The 19,759-nt window shown below is 33.8% G+C and overlaps 1 pseudogene; it reads left to right on the forward strand.

Annotated features, from left to right (window-relative positions):
* Positions 1–298: 298 nt before the first annotated feature.
* LOC120130102 lies at positions 299–19,471 on the forward strand (annotated as a pseudogene).
* Positions 19,472–19,759: the final 288 nt, after the last annotated feature.

A 19,759-nucleotide genomic window follows, 5' to 3' on the forward strand; every position in this document is an offset into this window, starting at 1 on the left:
TTTTAGAGAAAAGTATTAACCCATGTGGTCTTCATTCACTTTATCCAATAAAAACATTAAACTATTGTCAAAACAATGTGGCCCTAAAAAGTGCCTATTTGGTCCTCACTAACATTAATCAACACATTAATATCCCACCAACATATACTATCCAACAAACATATAATATCCACCACATATATATCATTGTATAAATATACAATAACAATTATCAAAGCAAAACAACACACACGTATATAAAAAAAGTCTAAACCAAAATGAAATTGAATCCAACATATACTATCCAACAAACATATAATACCCACCCGTTCAACCATCCTCTCGCCACGGTAACATCTCTTATCGGACCTAGCACTAACGTTTAACGGAAAACGCTGAATCCCTCATGCTACAGTTCCTCCCTGACGATCTCAAACCCTCCACCGTCGAAATAGTCCTCTACTTCACTGACAGCTTTGGAACTCGAGCCGAATTGATGACGGAACGGGACACGAAACCAACTTTGCAGCCTGGTTATATTGCTTAGCCAGAATGGGGATAATCAAGGAAGAAGATTACCAAGCAGTGGCTAGGGTTTTTGTCAAATATCTAGACATGTTGAGGAAGCTTCAGCTTGTTTATTGCTTGGAATCAGGGATCACACGGCGTTTGGGGTTTAGATGATTACCATTTCTTGCCGTTTATATTTGGGAGTTCGCAGTTCATCGATCATAAGTATGTGAAGCCGAAATCGATTCATAACGATGGTATTTTGGAGAATTTTTCAAGTGAGTATATGTATCTCTCGTGCATTGGGTTTATAAAGAAGGTGAAAAAAGGTCCATTTGCAGAGCATTCGCCGCTGTTGGATGATATAAGTGCACTGCCTAATTGGAAGAAGGTGAATAGTGGGAAGCTTAAGATGTATAAAGCTGAGGTGCTGGAAAAGGTTTCTATTATGCAGCATTTCCTCTTTGTATGGCTTATTAAGTGGTAAGTAATTTCTGGGGTTAGTTTTTTATTTATTAATAAATCAGTTTTATTTCGTGTTCTTATTATATAGCATTACCAATTTGAATATCATGTTCGTTTTGTTTAGTTTGATTTGAGTCCATAGTTTATTATTATTTCTCTTCTGTTGCACCACAATGGTATTGATCCATTTGAATTGCTGCGAACAAACCATTTGAAACAAACTGATGATATAGAAGCTTACAATTTTTCTATTTTATCGTTTTTTGGGGCCTCTGAATGCCAGCTTTTCCTTTAGTAGTAGTATTTTTTATGTATAATGGGTGCATGATTCATCCCAGTGACAGTTTTGATATTGCTTATAGCATCAAGGTTAGCGTTGCTCAGTTTCCAAGTACTGTGTGATGTTAAGTTAGCTAACTTGCTAGAGTCTATAGAAGAAACGCTCCTTTATTTACAAATGCTTCCCAATGATTAATGACTGCCATAGTGAGGGTGGTGCCATTACATGGAAATGAAACCTAAGTATTGCAATACAGGTCCCCCTATGTCTGATATGCCTTTATTATAACCTAAGTTACCGTAAAGACTAAAGAGGTCCATGACAGATATTTAGCTAGTATCATCATATCGTAGAGATTTGTTTCTCTATCCTCTGATGATTTTTAGCCTCCTCAGAATGCATACATTTGTTCCTTTGGTTGATGACAAGGCTGCTATGTTGAATATTCCCCTCCACATGGCTAAGCTATTCTTAACGGCATCATAGAAATGATCACAAGTTGTACCATTACTAACTCATATCAAACTATTTTCCCATGTATTGTTCTTTTCTCTTTGGTTGTCCTTGGGCGTGATGGAACGGATAGAGTAACTGGCATGGCTCATTTTGATAATTGATTACTAATTACTTATGCCTTAATTGTTCTGTTTATCTTTGATTGTAGTGAGTAATCGTATTTTACTGTATGCTTTACACTTTCAGCAAATATTTTTGTTCTTATCTAGGAATGCACATTCCTTTTATAATCCTTTTACGTTTGTCTGTATATACATCACATAGTAGGCCTTATCACTGAATTTGTTAAATTGTCATGAATATCATGATAGGCTTGTGCTGTATAGAGATCATCTAAGCTTGGGCTCTAAAGGCCAATAAACGTCCTGTATTCAGGAACACGATCAACTGTTATCTGTAATGTGAACCGCTGAATTGGCACCCTAAAATGCTTAGAAGAGCATTTTTTGAGAGGCCAGAAAAGAATGCGCCATTTATCAGGATCACGACACAACTATCCCTCAGCCTCAATCCAGTAGACTGTAGTATATCCGCTTAAAAACTCATCAGTATAATATGAAAAACAAGGTTGGTACCATGTGATATGGTTGACTAAGATTTGGTTCTGGACAATCTCTGTGTTTCAATTGAGGCGTTTTCCTTTTTGAAGCCACCATTGAAGGTGAAAAACTCTTCTTAAAATGTCCTCAAAGTGATACATGAAACAACCATATCAGCCTTATGCAAGAAATGCTGAAGATTGGTTCCGCCAATCTTTTTTCTGTTCAATAGTGATTCCTTAGTTTAAAACTATTCATGATGGAATTTATATTGACTGGATACTTTTTGGATCATCCCTGTATTGCATGGAACCATATATGCATGAACTTCAATTAAATGAATGTATTCATGACGAGGCTTATCTGTTGAACTCTGGTAAACTGATTTAACAAAGCTTTGGGTCGCCTTCGGGTGTGATAGTGGTGTAATAACCTAATTTTGCCCGGGCAGAGCATTAGCGTCAGCAGCCACCTCACGTGACCAATGGTCCCTGTGCATGCTCCACAATTGAAACCATCAGCAGCCAATTAAGCGACATCTGTCCTAACCACCTTGACAGCACATACATTGGTCCCCAGCTAAAACAAATATTATAACTACCCGGCCTAATCGTCAAAACAGAGGAGGCAAAAATGAAGAAAAAAGTGGTGAAAATTCAGAGGAAAACGAAAAATGGGATGTAATTTTGTTTTCATACCTGTGTAATCGGGGTACTATATAAACCCCAAAATCAACAAATGGAGGGGCATCTTCCCCGATATTAAAATAAAAACAGAGGGTTCTTCTCCCCCCACCGGCCGTGGGAAAAAAACGATTGTAAAAAATTGGCCCCCATTGTATTCGAGAGATAACGAAGCAAATAAAAAAGGGACTATCTACAGAGGGAAGGGAAATTTCCTAGCTACGAAAGAGAGAGCAATGTAACAGGGGTCTTCCTCATTTTATTCGAAAACAATACAAATTTATTGAGGTATTTTTTTAATTTCATTTTTTTGCTTTCCAATGCCTATGTGTTTATTTAGGAGAGAAAGAGAGCCGAATTACCTGGGTTGTACGAATGTCGGTAGAGTCTCGTCGATTTCGTCTCATAGCTGTTCGAGTTTCCATCGTCGAAGATAAGAGGCTGGGTTAGTCTTAGTAGGCCAAATAAGTTCGAAGAAAAATAGGAATAGGAGGGTCTTGATATAGTTTACCTTGCAGTGTTTGGGTCTTCGCCAGAGTAGGGAGGTTGTCTCGTTAGGTCGTCGGAGTTTATGGATCTACCTCTTCGTCCTTTGGAGTCAAAAGGTTGGTTTAGGGGTCTAGAGCTTCTTGGTCGGGGTTATAGGGTCTGGTGTTGAGAGTTTAATTAAGAGGTTAACTTAGGGTTGTATTGACAGTGGGTTTGAGTTTGGTCTAGCGCCGATTCGCAACGATTTCGTTTGTTTTGGGTCTCGAATAGAGTTGGGTATATGGGCTAAGGCCCGCGGGCTACCCATTTAATCTGCGACCCGTGCGGGTTTCGGGCCTAAAAAATTGAAGATCGTTTAAATTGCGGGCATTTTAGCCCGGAACGTTAAACCCGCGGGTTTAATGGGTATAACCGCGGGCTACCCGTTAAACCCGCTAAAGCCCACTTAATTTAAAATTTATAAAATTTTAGAGAAAATAAACTTAAAGAATTTTATAGAAAAAGAAAATAAATTACCTATAAATATGATGTTACTTATAACTATTGTAGTCCTTAAATTTATTAGGGTGTTTGTCATAATTTTACCGTTGCTTGATATTTTTTTCATTTAAATATACATCATTATCATTTTGGTATTTAAAGATTTTTTTATTTAATTTTGACCTTTATTTTTTTCATGAAGTATGTTATCCATTTTGTTCTTTAATTATAAAAAATCACGTGGTATTCTAATAATATATCACATGACACGTAATATTTGGATTAAAAATAAGAAAGAAAAGTAAAAGAAAAAATTAAAAACATACTTTTCAACTTTTAAAGACTTTTACAAAATAAATATATTTTAACAAATTAATTACTTATATTTTATCAATTTTAGTATAACTGTATCTTTCAAATTTACTCTTATACTGTAAGTATTTTATTTTATATTTTCATATTATGTTTTAGTATTTTTCTAAAGTATCCATAAAATACAATTATTAGGAACACTTGACAACTTTCTTGTTAGATTTGTATAATGTTTGACTTTGTTGATTTTTTATGTTTGAATTTTTGCTTTAAGACACTTCTGTGTCTTCATATTATAGCCTTGAATAATCGTGTTTTATAAAAGTATAATGTGGTTATTGTTTTATTTGTTTTTCAATTTGGTGATATAAGTGAATATTGTTTTTTTAATTTAAGTTTAAGTAATTATATCATTATATATATATTAATGATTAAAAAATTAAAAAAATATTATTTTATAATCATTTCCGGCTATTTAAAATAAAATTTAAGTATTATTTATTATTTTGACGGTGTTACCTTCCTTTTCAAGTTGCTCGATCATTTTTAAAGGTGTAGTAAGTTAAAACATTATTTTTTATTACATTTAAAGCATTTAAAATTATTTTTATTAAACGGGCCGCGGGTAAGCCCGTTTAGCCCGCGGGTTAAATGGACGGGCTGCGGGCCTTAAAATTCAAAATCGTTTATGAATGCAGACCTTTTAGCCCGCTCCGTTTAAGCCCGCACCGTCAAAACCCGCGGGCTAAACGGGCGGGTAGCCCGTATACCCACCTCTAGTCTCGAACGAGAGAGAAAAGAAAGGGGTTGAGTAAGAGGGGCATTTTGATCCCGTTGGGATTTTATTTTGGGTGTTTCCAATGGTGATTTGTGGTGGTTTGGGCAAGAATGGCCACCGCTAAACGGTGGCCTGCCGACAGCGTGAGTTGAAGCCCTTAGGGCTCTCGGTCAAGGAAGAAAGGGGAGAGTTTGAGAACTCTCACAGGCGGCCATATGTTTAGTTTAGGTGTGTTTAGGGTTTATTTTATTTTAGGTTTTATATTAAAAGGTTTGGGTAAATTAGTTTTTTAGCCATCGAGACTTTGGGTAAAACTGTTATTTAATCCCTCTATTTTTAGCATTTATTTGCATTCTAGCCCCCTGTAATGTTAGTTTTGCATTTACTTTAATTATGATGCATTGATTTTATAATTTTTCACTTTGTAGTTGTTAATAAATTTTAGGTTTTTAAAAAATTAACAATTGTGATATAGTCATTCTAATTTAGACTTGTTTTCATATCCTGGTCCCTATCATATTTCCAATTTATTTACGCTTAATTTTGATTTATGCTAATTTGGTCACCATGTTAATTTTTTTTTCATTATATTAAAATTAAGTCCTTGAATTATTCTGTTAATTTTAATTTAGTCCCTATTATTAGCTTGTATGATCATGTTTAAATTTGGTCCTCGAATGTTATTGCTAATTTTTATTTAGTCCTTAGATTTGGATTTTAAATATTTTTGTCCTAATTTAAAATATTTTATCTTTTACATTAATTCCTTAAATTTATTATTTTTTAATTTAGTCCATTGTTTGGTTTGTTTTCTTTAATTAGTTGTATTTCTTTGTTTTGTGTGTTGATAAATTCATGTATGTACAAGTATGTGAATGATTTATTTATGATTTGCATGACATTATTTTTGCGTAATTTGTATGATATCCTGACGTGCATAACTCAAACTATAATTACATAATTGGATTAAGGGTAATATCCCTTTGATTTAAAATTGTTTTGAGTGGCTTGTCTTAACTCATTAGAGAGTCGCTTTCGACGATTTTAAATTAAGAGTGTACCCCAACAGTGAAACCTAAAAAATGATTTCTCACTTAAAATTTGGGAACGAAAGAAAAAGAAATATTCGATTATTTAAAAGTTTCGAGAAAAGATTGTTAGAACTTATCTAAGGTCTGATCTTGATATTTTTAAATAATCAAATATCCTTCTTCTTTCTAAGAGGCATGATAATCTTAATTTAATATGTTTTTGGTGTATTTGAATATTATAATAGAATTATAATATTTCTTTATTTCGATTGGAGTAAAAATTAATTGCCTCAAGTTATGAGGGGTTTGTTTCTTCTCGATAGAAAATAATTAAATATTATTATATTTCATTTTAAAATTTATATTTTGTTGTTTTGTGGGATCATAAATTAAATTCTAGTTTGTAAATTTCATTGCAAAGACATTAATTAATTGACTAGGTATCGATTTAGGGTGTTGTAGGGGTTCTAATCATTCCTCACGCGTAACCGACTCCTGAATTCAAATTTCTAGTACGTAGACCTTAATTAAAATTAATATTTTTATTAAAATGAAAAAGCATTTTAGGAGCCCAATCACACCCTAATCAAAGATTGGTGGCGACTCCTCGAACCATACATTTTTATTAGGAATCCCAAATTTTTCGAAACGAGAGATTTTTTAAATCGCATTTATATTTTCATTAAAAATTAAAGAAAAGAAATAAATTAAAAATGTGTGGGTTTTAAAATCTCACCTAAGAAAAAATCGTTTCGACATCTTGGTGACTCCACTGGAGACTTTTTTTAGATAGTCAGGCCGATAGTCGATTAATTAATTTTCTTTGCAAATGAAAGTTATAAATCGTTCTAATTTGGTTTTTAATCCCTTGTTTGGTTTTAATTTTTTTATTTATTGATTAACTACTAAATAGTTGTACTGACTTGTTTGTTGATGTTTTCAGATTAATTGTGTGTTTTAAAAGGAATTGAGAATTTATTTTTTTTAATTGTGTGTTTTTCGCTTTTCCTCACACACTGTACAATTACATTATCATAACATGAGCTAAAACCCCGCTCTGTCATATTTAAGTAGGAGTGAGAAACTACTCCCTCGTGTGGTTTTCACCTCCGCATGGGATAGTGGATCGTTTCTGGAGCTCACGCCTTATGGTCCTCGTGATGGTATTCACCTCCGCACGGACATAAGGAGGTGTGTTCCCTCGAATTGAACTCGATCTCAAAAGCCTGTGATGGGCCAAGATTGAGGGTTCGACAACCCAAAGGGGCACCTACAAGGACAATTCGAGAACCTATTACTCTAGAGTTGAACACATCATATTACGAACTTAGAACCCGAACTTATGTAGAGCCTAACCCGAACCTTAAGAGTCCCCTGAGGAGAGTACTTAGGGAAAAGCTTTTTTGAAATTTAATTTTCTGCATAAATGTATGAGAACTAGAGATCATGAGGTCAAGTTTATTTTTCAAACCAGCATGCGAATTAGATATCATGTTGTTAAGATTTTAATGTTCAAACAAAGCATGGGGTAGATATCATGTTTGGGTAGGATATACTAAAACATGATTGGGTAGCCAGCATGTGAGGGTAGGTTTTATTTAATGATTACGATACTTATTATCTTGTTGTTTATCTTATGTGTATTAACTTATTTATTCTTCTATGTCTATTTTATTGCATTTGCATCTTCATGTCATCTAAAGGTGCTAATTCGCAAGTGATTAACTAATAAGATGGTTGGTCATAATGAGACAAGAAATTCTTAACTACGTAGTCAAAATCAGGAGATCCAAAGATGTTCAAACAATCCATGAAGAAGGATATTCGATGAATAAATAAATCTGAAGCTGATTGAAAACATCCTTTAAAGGAGTGGAGGCCAAGATGTTCCCTCCGGAGATAGATACATGCATACTAAGGACGAGAAGACCCTTTAAAAAGACATGATGACCACTTTGCATTGAAGTAAAAATGGAGATAATATTCAATATCCGGCGTCATCCAATGTGAAAAAGTACACTGGCAATTTTGGGAGTACAGCTCAAGAGAATAAAGAAATGGAGAATCATAATTTTATTTTGACTACATGGAGTAATGAAATTTTGTTGTCTAAATGAAGGTTGTTCTATAGTGGTTGCTTTTGGAATTAACACTTTGTGCATTTGCATTCTTAATTTACATTAGCTTATTTATTTATTTATTTTGCTATTGTTTCTTTTGTCATTTTGTTATCTTATATGTACTAACTTGTTTTTTATGTTGTTTTTCTTTTTGCTTGCATTGCATGATCATGACATAATCAAAAGGTGTTGATTTGTGAGTGGTCATCATAGTAAAACATTTTCATAATGGACAAAGGGTTTCGTGATCAAGTAAATTATAACACAATTGAGAAATGGCATACTAAGGAAGCTCCGAGAATAGTAGAGAGTTATGCATCCAAAGATCATATGTCCGATGAAGAGCAAAAGAAGATAAGAGAAATGAAAGAGAATATATCCAAGATGATGGATAGAATAGATGCTTTGGCCAAAGGAAGAGATACTTCTACAAAAGAAAAGAAAGAGCTCGATGAAAATAATTTCGAGGTGTCAAATACGCAAGGGACTACTTTATAACCTGCTAATCCTAACCAATATGAGAAATCACACACAATCATCGTTCGTATCAACAAAATGTCTAGAAACACCAAGGAAATGGTAACAACAGCAAAAGTTCAGAAAGAGGAAAAGAATCCATGCAATCAGAACTCGTTGGTATTTTATAGTCTACTCCCAACATCAGGGGTAATAAACCTGAAAACTTCAGCTCAATCCAAGTCAAGAGGTGGTTTTTATTTTGATTCTATCCCGATATCATATAAGGAGTTGTACGATGAGCTGTTAGAAGCCCGAGAAGTGGCCCCACATTATGTGAAACCTTGGCAACCTCCATATCCAAGTTGGTATGACGTCAACATTCGTTGTGAATATCATTCTGGAATTCAAGGACATTCCATTGAGAATTGCACTGCCTTCATACTCGAGTCCAGCATCTTCTTAATTATGGAGTATTGGAGTTCGAATTGAAAAGTTAACCTAGTTTGGTAACGAATTGTCCTGTTAAGTTTGAACCAAAAGTGTCCAAAGGTAAGGGTATTATTAGGAACATCCAGGAGGAAGATTGTTTGACAAAGTACAAAGCCAGAGTCATCATTTGAGGAGTGACAACAATAAAATGAGTAGAGAGATGGAAGTCATACATCATGGTTTTCAAAGATTAGTCAAGCTTTTAAATTTGTTGTTATAGGAAATGTCTAGAGGAGTGGGTAATAGGGGTCACTAAACTTAAAAATGATGTTGAACAATGGAAAAAGAATTGCAAAGTGCATGAAGGTCGAGCTGAGAAGTTTTCTTATGATTTACAGATTGCAGAAAAAAGACGTAATGCAGTTGTTAATGATTTAGGAAGATATCAAGCCGAAAACCAGATGTTGAACATGTCCATTGCTAATATAGAAGCTTCATATAAACTCCACAAGCGTGAGAATGACGTTGAGCTAGAAGCCATTAGAGCCAAGAACAAGACATTGATGAAGATTATAGAGGTCTTATACAAGAGCTTCATAACCACAAAGACTTTAGTTGTATTTGCAGTATCTACAGCTCCGAGAATCGGCACTCAAGATAGACGAAAAGGAAAACATCATGAAATAAGCTATGACCCAAGCAAGCAATGTGGCTCACAAAGTGGTTGATTTAGCTGTATTTGCAAGAGAATTGAGGCAGATTGACAACTCAACACCCGAGCGTGATTGGAAGTTAAATTGGCTTTTGAAGGAGATACAAAAGTTAGTAGTGAAAGCTATCCCTTATATGTAAAGTTTGTTTGATGTACTGAAACCTTTGTGTTCAATGAAAATTGTTTTAAGATGGTCACTCTGGAATGACACCTTTTGCATACATGCATTTCCATCACATGTATTAATTTAACCATTTTTCATGCATCAGTTATGAAACCGTGAAAATAATTTATGGAGGGTTATGTGACAGTAATACCAAGGTCATTCATTCATACTACTCCTCATCATCATGGACAAACAAATGGAAACAATGAAGCAATCTCATGAGGAATCACAAGATCAGTTGTAAGAGTAGTTGGCTGGGTTGCAACAAGATATGAGGAATCAAGTATTGGGTTCTCTGTAAGGTGTATCGAATCAAATGATCCAGGTGCTGGCAACCAATGCTATTGGTAAAGAGAAAATGACTGATAAAGGAAATCATTATCATCAGACTAATATGTCGAAAATGATAATCTACCCTGGAATGTCCCACTCAAACCTTATCAATTATGATCAATTTGAAGACAAAGTCAAGTGGTTGAATGAAGCCATTGGAGTTATGAAAAGTGTTAATGCCTCTCATAAGGAATTAGAAGCAAGAGAACTCAGTCTGGTCCCTAATTTGGTCATCCCACATGAATTTAGGGTGCCTAATTTTGAGAAATATGATGGCACCAATTGTCCTCTAATCCATTTGAAAATATTTTATAGAAAGATAGAATGGTACTTAAATGATGATAATCTATTGATTCGTTACTTCCATGATAGTCTTGCTGGGCCAGCTTTAGTATGTTATAACCATTTGAACAGAGAGAAGATAAAGACATGGGTCAACCTAGCTGATGTTTTTTGGGACAATATCGATATGTCAGAGGTTTAGCTCTAAAACATCAAGATCTTCAAAAAACAAGGATGAAGACTACTGAAAGCTTTAAAGAATATGCCCTAAGATGGAGAGGAGTGGTAGCACAAGTTTAACCTCCTTTGTTAAAAGAAGAAATATCACATATGTTTCACGATTCTCTTCCAACTACTTTCTTCGAGTTAATGCTGGTAAATTTGACAAAAAACTTCGAGGATCTTGTGACAGATGTAGAGTTAATTGAAAACACAATCAACAAAGGAAACTTAAAAGTCACTTCCAAAAGCCTAACTAAGCAAAAAGCAAAAGTTTATGAGGTGAATGAATGTCACGTTTAGAGCTCCCACAACTGTAAAAGAAAAAGATAGCTAGTTGCTCGAACCGACCAAAGAAAGTCTCACGATCGAGAAATACTTTGAAGGTGTTACAAACTTCTATCTCAGATCTGTACCCCCATTTGATTAAAGTTCAATACCTTACCCCGAGGCTAGTGAAAGTGCCACCAAACCCTTCTACCACAGTTATGATCAAGATAGTGTTTGTGATTTCCACTTGGGGGCATCGAGACATTCTACGAGGAATTGTAAGCCGTTGTTAAAGGAGATAGAGATGCTGGTTGAAAATGGGACATTGACACAAGTATTGGTGAAACAGTGGATGACGAACTCGATTGGGGCATCAAAACACAATATGTAGTATCTGTTTGAGTCAAGTGCCAATGCATTAAATGAGTAATGGGGGATCCTAATTAGGAAGAGATCATTTCATTCCATTATGAAGCTTTATTTCATTTGCAGCATCTTGTTTGAATTTGTTTTTTTTTTGTCTTTTCTCAACTTTTTTAAGGATATTTAAATAAATTTATGCTACTTTAAAGATGGTGAGCATTGAATTGAATTTGCAGACTTGAAATTCTTTGAATATCAACTGAATTAAAAATTCTTTAAATGATTAGAGTTATAAGTCTTTGACAAGGTGACAAGATTGAAAACTGTATAAAACAAAGACCCTGGACCTTACCCCAGAAGATAAACTCGAACACCATACCCTTTTATTATAGGGATCGATATAGCCTACTCTTCTCATAAGGAAATGAATAAGAGGCTTGGTATTCAAACATGCATAGGAGAGGACAACATGGGGCATATTTTGTGTATGACATTACAAAACTGACTAGACCACACTCCTGTTGATGACACACAATGATGATAATGATCTTTACAAATGGAATAGTCGAGTAGGTGAATCTAGTTTAGGTCAGTTGCTTGGAAATTGAACTCTAAAGATTAGATTTTTTGACTTTAAACAACACCTAGACTATAAAAGGTTATTCTTGACAAGCTTAAGAAATTGAATCTGTATACCCAGAATGTAATTATATGTATACAATAAAGTTTGAGTTATCCCTCTAAAGCAATTGGTTAAATGTCCCAGCTTTATGGAAAGAGTCAACTAGTCCAATAAAGGCGATTATAATATATATACAAAAAACTGAATTCAACTAGCCAAACATTGGCAAATTAAATCAAATTTATCTAAATAAGGAGCTTCGGTATAGATGGACTAAGGGAGTTAATGAACACCTGTTATAGTCGATTTCACACAAGTACTCAAGAATTTCATTTTTAGATCGATATTTCTGCACTGCCTTTGTTGGAGAAGTCTACGAAGCTTGAACAAATGGAAGATTTCAGAGAACTGAAATAGAAGTGTTCTAGAAAGTCTAGTAATTGATTATGCTAGTTGCGCCATTTTGTCCGTATCCGATTAAAATACCAAGCAAAGAAAGAGGGGTATGTCACAATGTTCAAAAGGACCGAGAAAGAAATGACATTTTGGTGGTCGAAACCTTAGAATAAAGAAAAAAACCAACCTAAAGCCAACCCATCAATTTTGATACTTGTCAAGAGCTATAATTCTGAAAACATTAAAGAGCTATTAATTCTTTTAATATTCTGTGAACTCATGTTTATGATTTGATTCGGTTGTGAGTCTGATATGAGAGGCAATACTTTATAAAAATTCTTTCCTTCTTTGATTCTTAAAAAAAGAGAAAGGAGAAAAACATTTTCAAACAGGACAGTCTCAAATGTGAAAGGTCCTTGAAAATAGAGAGACTCATTTTTTCCTCTATTGAAGAAAGAATAAATGATGCCAGAATAATGAAGCATTCCACAATGTTGAAAGCAAGTGGTCTGAGAGATTAGAAGGACTAGAGAATAAAACTTGTCACACTTTCTTGTGATGTTGTTGGTAACCCATCGAGAAGCACACACATATCCCAACTCATATCAAAATGCAAGACATTCTGTTAGAAGAATTTATCACTTCTTAAGTGTCCATGGGAACATGAAGAAAAGCCCTCAAGTAATTCAACACCACTGTTGACACCAAAATGAGAACATTCAAGATTAAGAGATTTGGGCATGAAGAGAGTCACGAGTACCCACATTGGGGCATTACCAAAACCAGACCTTGCAGGGATCATAAGATCCAAATCAAACAGACATTGAGAGTGAGCCTTACAACTTGAAATGTTGGGGCATTTTGAAGGCCAGTACCAATATAAATAATGTTGGGCACTATTGAAGGCCTATTTCAGCTAGAAGTATTAATGTGAGGCATTTTTGAATGCCCATATCATCATGTGGAAAAATCATTGAATTGAAAAAATAGTTCTGATGAGATAGAAATATATGAAGAATGAAATTGGTAAAACGGTGACAGTAGAGTTTACCATATATGATCATTTTTCTATCATATAGTTGCATTATTCTGGTGATTTCACATGCATTAATGTTGGCGAGCTAAAACATCCCACTCTAATTTCCACTGAGTTTTGGTATCCTTGTAATACCATGCAAAAGCTCTCAACACTATGCAAAGAGTTTCTCTGGTTGAAAAATATGGACAGAAGCCATAAGAAAATATGAATGTGTTGTCAAATGTTTTATGAACTAGTAAATATGGTGTTGAATCAATGTTGCGATCATGTGTTGTTTCCATTACCCAATATGATGGTTATTTTCTATAACCCCAAGGTTAAAAAAGAGAAATGGTGAAGATTTCTTTCCATAGAAGGGGTAATGGAATTTTAACATCAAGAAACTAGTAGAACCAACTAAGGTTGAATGATGGGATGTTGTTAAACCTATCGACATGATATGGTATAAACAAGCCTTATTTGATATCTGATTAGATGTTGCAACATGAAAAATTAGGATAGATCCACTTTGTGATGTGTTTTAAGAGTCAAATCAGAATAGATGCTGCTCTCCCATTGATCTTTACTGAATTTTGGCATAGTCATATACATAGTCTCCAAAAATGGGGCAACAATGTCATAATTCTGACTGCACCAAGAATTTCAGAAATGAAACATCTTTTCTAAGACTTTAATACAAACGGGAGGCAAAAAGACACAAAATTATAAGTTGATCAGATGGCTCTTCAAGGATACAAAGTTGTAAGCATAAGTTGTTTCACTAATATCTAAAGCAAACCCTAGAAAGGAATGATCAAGTGAAAGAATACTGAGTTCATTACTTTGGAGTCAAATGAAGATTGAATCAATAATTATGAATTCATGAGAATAACATTTGCATAAAAGAAAATGCATTACACTGATACATTTAATTACATTCGTGTTTCATGCATAGACACATGTTTTTTTACAGATCTTCCAATGAAAAGAAGATTCATGATTTTAAAATCTCGACAAGAGAAAAGTAGAATTAAAACCTCAAATATAGGGAATCATGTTTAGAGAGGCAGAACCGAGGAACACAAGGGGTCAATCTACAGAAGAAGGATTACTTTGAAGGGGGCATGTTACCCGACCATTAAGTGATTTCCAAAATATGAGGAAAGAAATTCCAAAGTTTCTCATTTAAATATTTTCAAGAAATTAAATTTTTGAAAAGTAAGAAAGCGATTTCCAAAGTTTCTTACTTAGTAGACTATTTTCGAAGATGACAAGTCCGTCGGACCATCAATAAGTCTTTCAAGCATGATGATTAAATTCTTCGGGTCATCTGTAAGTCTTTTGAGCAAGATGATAAGTCCTTTAGGCCATCCATAAGACCTTCAGGTAGGACGTTTTCACATGAATTAGAAAAATCAGAAAGTGATTTTCAAAGTTTCTCATTTAATGTTTTCAGAAAATGAAATCTTTGAAAAGTAAGAAAGCGATTTCCAAAGTTTCTTACTTAGTAGACTATTTCCGAAGATAATAAGTCCTTCGGGCCATCAGTAAGTCTTTCGACCATGATGATTAAATCCTTCAGGTCATCTGTAAGTCTTTCGAGCAAGATGATAAGTCCTTCGGGCCATTCATAAGACCTTCAGGTAAGATGTTTTCACATGAATTTGAAAAATGAGAAAGCAATTTTCAAACTTTCTCATTTAATTTTTTCAGAAAATGAAATATTTGAAAAGTAAGAAAGTGATTTCCAATATTTCTTACTTAGTAAGTCCTTCGGGCCATCAGTAAGTCTTTTTGAGGATGATGATTAAATCCTTCGGGTCATCCGTAAGCCTTTCGAGCAATATGATAAGTCATTCGGGCCATATATAAAACCTTCGGGCATGATGTTTTCACATGAATTTGAAAAATGAGAAAGCGATTTTCAAAGTTTCTCATTTAATATTTTTAGAAAATAAAAAGTAAGAAAGCGATTTCCAAGGTTTCTTACTTAGTAAGTCCTTCAGGCCATCAGTAAGTCTTTCGAGCATGATGATTAAACCCTTTGGGTCACCTGTAAGTCTTTCGAGCAAGATGATAAGTCCTTCGGGCCATCCATAAGACCTTCGGGCAGGATGTTTTCATGTGATTTTTGAAAAATGAGAAAGTGATTTCCAAAGTTTCTCATTTAGTATTTTCAGAAAATGAAATTTTTGAAAAGTAAGAAAGTGGTTTTCAAAGTTTCTTACCTAGTAGATTATTTCCAAAAATCGGTAAGTCATTCGGGCGATCAGTAAGCCTTTCGAGCATGATGATTTAATCCCTCGGGTCATCTGTTAGGCTTTGGAGCAAGATGATAAGTCCTTTGGGCCATCTATAAGACCTTCAGGCAAGATGCTTTCATATGGTATTTGTAAAAAAATGAGAAAGCGATTTTCAAAGTTTCTCTTTTAAAGTAAAAAGAAAAAAATAATAAAAAGAAAAAAAATAAAATAATAATAAAAAGATAAAGAGAAAGAATAAACAATTAAATAAACCCCCAGACATGCTAGTTATTGACAGATGTGTCTTTTGCAGGACCGCCACATGTAGGAGGAAAGCGAAGATTCTCGGGTACGGAGAAGCAAATCAATTGATTAAAATGATCTGCATACGTGAGATTGGAGCAAATCAAACGAAGAAAGTTTCATATTCAAAGAAGTAAATTATTCCATTAAAAGATGATGGAACAGATCGATAGAGGATTGAAAAAGAGTAGTGAAGCCATATTGGGTTACAAGTGAACCCGAAAAAATTAGGCTATCTTTTGTCTTTGCTTTGTTATTGTTTCACAACAACAAGCAAAGAGGTGCATCTGTAATAACCTAATTTTTCCCGGGCATACCATTAGCGTCAGCAACCACCTCACGCGACCAATGGTCCCTATGCATACTCCACAATTAAAACCATCAACAGCCAATTAAGCGACATATGTCTTAACCACCTCGACAGCACATACAATGGTCCCCAGCTAAAACAAATATTCTAACTACCTGGCCGAATCATCAAAACAGAGGAGGCAAAAATAAAGAAAAAAAGTGGTGAAAATTCAGAGAAAAATGAAAAATGGGATATAATTTTGTTTTCATACCTGTGTAATTAGGGTACTATATAAACCCCAAAATCAACAAATAACGAGGCTTCTTCCCCGATATTAAAAAAATAGTGTAAAAACAAAGGGTTATTCTTCCCCCCGAAAAAAAGATTGTAAAAAATTACCCCCATTGTATTTGAGAGATAATGAAGCAAATAAAAAAAGAACTATCTCCAAAGGGAAGGGAAATTTCCTAGCTACGAAAGATAAAGAAATGTAACAGGGGTCTTCCCCATTTTATTCGAAAGTAATACAAATTTATTGAGGTATTTTTTATTTCATTTTTTGTTTTCCAATGATTTGTTTGTATTTAGGGGTGAATACGAGTAAATTGAAATGATAGAAAGAGAGCCAAATTACCTGGGTTGTACGAATGTCGGTGGAGTCTCGTTGGTTTTATCTCATAGCCGTTCGGGGTTCCATCGTCGAAGATAAGATGCTAGGTTAGTCTTAGTAGGCCAAATAAGTTTGAAGCAAAATAGGAATATGAGGGTCTTGATATAGTTTACCTTGGAGTGTTTGGGTCTTCTCCAGAGTATGGAGGTTGTTCTCGTTAGGTCACCGTAGTTTATGGCTCTGCCTCTTCGTCCTTTGGAGTTAAAAGGTTGGTTTAGGGGTCTAAAGGTTCTCGATTAGGTTATAGGGTCTGTTGTTGAGAGTTTAGTTAAGAGGTTAACTTAAGGTTGTATTGACGGTGGTTTTGAGTTTTGTCTAGTGCCGATTAACGATGGTTTCGTTTGTTTTGGGTCTCGATCGAGAGAGAAAAGAAAGGGGTTGAGTAAGATGAGCGTTTTGATCCGGTTGGGATTTTGTTTTGGGTGTTTCTAGTGGTGATTTGTGGTGGTTTGGGCAAGAATGGCCACCGTTAAACGGTGCCCTACTAGCGACGTGAGTTGAAGCCCTTAGGGCTCTCGGTCGGGGAAGAAAAGGGAGAGTTTTGAGAACTCTCATAGGCGGCCATATGTTTAGTTTAGGTGTGTTTAGTTTAGGTTTATTTTATTTTAGGTTTTATTTTAAAAGGTTTAGGTAAATTAGTTTTTTAGCCACCGAGACTTTCGGTAAAATTGTTATTTAATCTCTCTATTTTTAGCGTTTATTTGCATTCTGGCCCCTTGTAATGTTATTTTTTCATTTACTTCAATTATGATGCACTGATTTTGTAACTTTCCACTTTATAGTTGTTAATAAATTTTAGGTTTATAAAAAAAATTAACAATTGTGATACAGTCCTTCTAATTTAGGCGTGTTTTCACATTCTGGTCCCTATCATATTTTTAATTTATTTACGCTTAATTTTGATTTATGCTAATTTGGTCACCATGCTGATTTTTTTCATTATATTAAAATTAAGTCCTTGAATTATTTTGTTAATTTTAATTTAGTCCCTACTATTAGCTTGTATGATCATGTTTAAATTTGGTCCTCAAATTTTATTGCTAATTTTTATTTAGTCCTTAGATTTAGATTTTAAATATTTTTTGTCCTAATTTAAATTGTTTTATCTTTTACATTAATTCCTTAATTTAAATTTCTTTTAATTTAGTCCATTGTAAGGTTTGTTTTCTTTAATTAGTTGTATTTCTTTGTTTTGTGTGTTGATAAATTCATGTATGTACAAGTATGCGAATGATTTATTTATGATTTACATGGCATTATTTTTGCGTAATTTGTATGATATCCTCACGTGCATACTCGAACTATAATTACATAATTGGATTAAGGGCAATATCCTTTTAATTTAAATTGTTTTGAGTGGCTTATCTTGACTCATTAGAGAGCCGCTTTCGACGATTTTAAATTAAGAGTGTATCCCAACAGTGAAACTTAAAAAATGATTTCTCACTTAAATTTTGGGAACGAAAGAAAAATAAATATTCAGTTATTTAAAATTTTCAAGGAAAGATTGTTAGAACTTATCTAAGGTATGATCTCGATATTTTTAAATAATCGAATATCATTCTTTTTTCTAAGAGGCATGTTAATTTTAATTTAATTTGTTTTTTTTTGTGTATTTGAATATTATAATAGAATTATAATATTTCTTTATTTCGATTGGTGTAAAAATTGATTGCCTCAAGTTATGAAGGGTTTGTTTCTTCTCGATAGGAAATAATTAAATATTATTATATTCATTTTTAAATTCATTTTTTTGTTTTGTGGGATCATAAATTAAATTAAATTCAAGTTTGTAAATTTTTGCAAAGACATTAATTAATCGACTAGATACCGATTTAGGTCGTTGTGGGGTGCTAATCCTTCCCACGTAAGCGACTCCAGAACTCAATTTTCTGGTACGTAGACCTCAATTTGTTGTTTTAATTAAAATTAATATTTTTATTAAAATAACAAAGCATTTTTTTGTGCCTAATCACGCTCTAATCAATATTGGTGGCGACTACTCGAACCATACATTTTTATTAGGAATCTCAAATTTTTCGAAACGATAGATTTTTTAAATCGCATTTATATTTTAATTAAAATTAATCAAAAGAAATAAATTAAGAAATGTGTAGTTTTTAAAATCTCACCTAAGAAAAATCGTTTCGACACGTGGTGTTTGCACTTTTATTATACCTCTTCCCCAATAAACCTTTGATAAAATTTTCATTCAACATGTGTATGACATGCATACTGGCATGTTTAGTTTATGCTTAGTTTTATCTTAAGGTATTAGTTTTGTTTTATGACTTGGTATAACGATGATGTAACATTATGGTTTGTTTTAACAAGGTTACTATGTTGAGTTAGGATTTTTGAACTTTTGAACTAATTAATTTCATGTATTTTTCACAGGGAATAATATTGGTATCATCTATATGGCTGCATGGTGTGGTACCAAGAGAACACTATTTTTTACTGGATTTCATCTGGCAGTTGTAGCATTAGAAAACTATCCTATCATCATCCATATAAACCATTTGCCCATTTAACTAGCTATACAGGTGGAGTGTTATAATGCTTCTGCGTAGAACTTGTGCTTTTGCAATATTTGTGTATGGAAGATATTTTTGATACCCTACTATTTATTCATGTCTCTAGAATCTGTGCCCAAATTAGAATCTTTTGATACCCCTCAAAGTTTGCTTCATAGGAATTGATTCCAGAGATGTAGGAAAACAAGTAATTTGATCAGATATATGGTCAATTGTTCGTTTGGTTTCGATTTTGTCAATCAGATTATCTAACTATTTAAATG

The sequence above is a fragment of the Hibiscus syriacus genome, unplaced genomic scaffold, assembly GCF_006381635.1.
Source record: "Hibiscus syriacus cultivar Baekdansim isolate YM2019G1 unplaced genomic scaffold, ASM638163v2 tig00110511_pilon, whole genome shotgun sequence".
In the NCBI taxonomy this organism is placed as follows: Eukaryota; Viridiplantae; Streptophyta; class Magnoliopsida; order Malvales; family Malvaceae; genus Hibiscus; species Hibiscus syriacus.